This window comes from Amphiura filiformis, chromosome 14 (assembly GCF_039555335.1).
Source record: "Amphiura filiformis chromosome 14, Afil_fr2py, whole genome shotgun sequence".
In the NCBI taxonomy this organism is placed as follows: Eukaryota; Metazoa; Echinodermata; class Ophiuroidea; order Amphilepidida; family Amphiuridae; genus Amphiura; species Amphiura filiformis.
This window is the reverse complement of record NC_092641.1, coordinates 45,142,930-45,146,803: the sequence shown is the minus strand read 5'-3', so window position 1 is coordinate 45,146,803 and position 3,874 is coordinate 45,142,930.

Below are 3,874 nucleotides of genomic sequence, written 5' to 3'. Positions count from 1 at the left end.
GACTTGTAATGTGCAGTATTGATTTATTGATGTGCGCATCGGTGTGACATCAAATGACGACATCTGGGGTTTAACCACTGGGAACTATGGGATTTACCGAAAAGGTCAATTGCCCCTTATGTAACACTATAGAAAATCCGCCATATTGGTTTGTCACAAATGGAGGCCAAAATAGTGTACCTCTGACATTTTACATCTTTAAGCTTGAGCGTTACATACAATTACATGCGTAGTACATGTACATAGCGCACTATGCACTACTCGCACTATGCAAAAAGCACCTACTATTTTGTCCTCCATAAGCGACACACACAAACATGGCAGAGTTGGTACTCTTTGGGCTCAAACTCTTTGGATACCCACCTGCCAGACAGGAAAGTGACCCGTCCCTGGTGCATTGGTGTTATTAAAAGTGGGTCACCTCATTCATAGCCTCATCCCCAACACACTTTTTCCACATCAAAATTTCAGAATTTGGGAAATTTTAGACTTGCGGTATTTGGATAAATCAGAAACTGGTAGCATGTGGGTCTCTACCAAGTGTATTGTATCATTATCTTATGGACCACTGCAACACACGTTTATTGCTTCTAATATCCAAGTACTGCAGCACTTTAACCTAAAGACTGGGAGAAGAATGTTCGAGTGATGGGCCTTTATATTGTGCGGAAAATGTCAATATAACCAGACCACCCACCTTTACGCAAATATCAAACTTGTTATATGCCTTATTCCTTTTGCATTACATCTATGATGTGCACATGATACACAATTACAAAAACAAAGCTGTTAAATTTATCATTGGCATAATATATACAATCTACTTAATATTTATTTAACATCTTTTGCTCACAATATCATCTTTATCAAAAATGTTTTGTAGTACAAGGTCGCTTAGCAGAAAAAAAAACCCATGTGCATTTGACATTCAAAATAAAAATCTATGTATGAGAAGGTCCAGTAATTATTAAAACTTCTTCAAATTGCAAATTATGACCAATAAAAAAATATATGTTCACATCAAATTCATTTTTTTTTAAACCAATGCAAAGTTTTACATAATAGACTTTGATGAAGCCAAAAATCACACCAGAATATCTGCCAGGGCCATTCTATTTGAAACCCATACACCCGAAACCCATACACCCCTTATGGAAGACAATACCTTGTTCTTCCACACAGAGTATAGATTTCAATTGGGGTTACCTGAATGGGTGACTCTGTTTGAAGTCTACACCCCCTGCATGGGACATTAAGATCATGTCTTCCATAGGGGATGTAAGGATTTCAACCGGAATAGTCAAAATTTTAAATAGGATTTGTTTTTAAACATCAAATACCCATCAGTTTTTTCCTGCCCAGCAATGCAATCTGAATGTACAATGTACAAAGCTATCCTTCTAACTACAGTGTGCAATTTGAATTAACACAGCATTAATTGTCCATTGTGTGAAAAGAAATGAACAAAAGATAATGATTTCTGAATATATATATATAATTTTATATATAAAACATTTTTCTGAAGAGTCAAGAGTTTTAGAATAGATGAGTTGAAAAACCAAACCAAAACCAATCCCCAAAAGAATAGTGCCTAATAATAAAAAAAAAATAACATGAATAAGTCAATTCAGGTAGAAGCGCATGGTCAGTGAATACCCCCTCCCTATCTTGAGGTTTGCCCCCTAATGACCCAATTGAAATATAAAATCAGGATAATGCCCAGGGATGAAAAATTGCAAAATTTTAAACTTCTTTAATCCCCATCACCTTTGAAATTCAATACCCCCCCCCCCCCAAAAATGAGGTGCTGCCACTGTGCATGGTAATTTACATGGAATGATGGCAGAATCACATAATTATCAGAATACTCCCATTCCAATCCCATACTTGGGCTATTCAACTTGAAATCCATACACCCCCTATGGAAGACTTGACCTTAATCTTCAACACAGTGAGGGTGAATTTCAAATGAGGCTACCTGAATGGGTGACTCTCATTTGAAATATACACCCCTTGTGTGGGAGATTAAGGTTATGTCTTCCATAGGGGGTATATGGATTTCAACTGGAATAGGCCACAACAGCAATGTCATACTCCACATTACAGAATAGCCAGCTTCCCAATGGTAACTGCCATGTATCTTCTACCTACATTGAGTCCCCATATAAACCTTCAAAAGTTAGAACAGGAAAAAATCTAATTTACAGTATTATTGTTCACTTTGATAATTCTCACATCAAATTCAAATTTTCTGGGTACTTATATAAGTATGGATGCAAAACAGATGATAATAAGCATGACGACTGTATTACGTACAATGTATGGAGGATGTGCTCGTATATCAGCCTCATATATCAGTTTTGTAACTATGCCATCTTTTAAAAAGAAAAACAAATTCTCAGAAGTTTGTCCGAAGTTAAGATGGATGTTCGTCATTATTAAATACATTTCGGTATCTTGACGTCAGATTTTTGTTACGGCAAGTGTTAAGACAAGATTTCCATCTCTATCTACAGTTACCTTATTACAAGCTGGTAATGCAAGTCAAAGAAAATTTGATTTATCACATAAAAATATAAATTTTGGTTTGAAAGGATTCAACTACCATATATGGAATGCCTTCCACTCCAGTCTTCAATGTAACTATTTTCTCCCATTATAAAAATGCATATATTGAGTACATTGGTTTTTGTATACATCATTACATCTTAATTACAAACCTTTGTTTTACTATACTGAGCTATTCCAGTTGAAATCCATACACCCCCTGTGGTAGACATGACCTCAATCTTCCACGCAGGGACTGTGAATTTCAAATGGGGCTACTTGAATGGGTGACTCCATTTGAAATCTACACCCCTTATGCAGGAGATGATGGTCATCTCTTCCGTATATATATCAATTGGAATAGCCCATTTTTTACACAGAATAGCATAATGTTAATGATACAGCTATTCCAAACAATTATTCTCCCAATTCAAGAGTATGAAAATAAAACTTTTTAAAGCCCCTTCACATGTTACAAATATAAATTGGCTACATGTACATTGCAAATTATCTATATATAAATCACAGAATATATATAAATGAAAGCAAATGTATGTGATCAATCACACCTTAAAAAGTCACAGATTAATGGGATGTTTACATTGGATTTACCATTATTCTGTCGGTCCGTGCCACGTCATTTCCGGTTGATGATGGTCGAATGAAAACAAGTCCCTGATTCGATTCGATTTTTGTTGATGATTTCTGTCATTGGTGTTATGTAAATTTTGATCGCAAATAGTCAGTGCAATCAAACAACTGTCTTCAGAGTGGAAGAAACTTACTTGATTTACCGCTTATATACTGACAAACTTAAAATTAAATTCCATGGTCGAAAGTGTCGCTTTTTCCCGAAATTGAATGTCACTCCAACAACATCGCTATGTAGCCTCCTTCACAGCCGGTTTCTGTTGTTCATAACAAACCGTGAGCCACATGCAGTTTGGGCCCGAGACTGGAGATAACCCGGATGTTGGACCGACAGAATAGAATGTACTGAAACGGCTATTCCAGTTGGAATCATTACACCCCCTATATTGACATTAACCTCCCACACATGGGGTGTAGATTTCAAATGAAGTCACCCATTCAGGTAGCACCATTTGAAATTCACACCCCCTGTGTGGGAGATTGAGGTCATCTCTTCCATAGGGGGTGTATGGATTTCAACTGGAATAACTCAATTCTTTCTTGCTCCTGCAAAATTAATCACATGTGAACTTTTATCAGTTTATCAATTCTGTCTGGTCATATGTTGGCATTAGTGCTTCTAAAAATCAGGAGGGAAAAAAACATTTACAATGCATTAAAGAGAAAAGACAAGTGT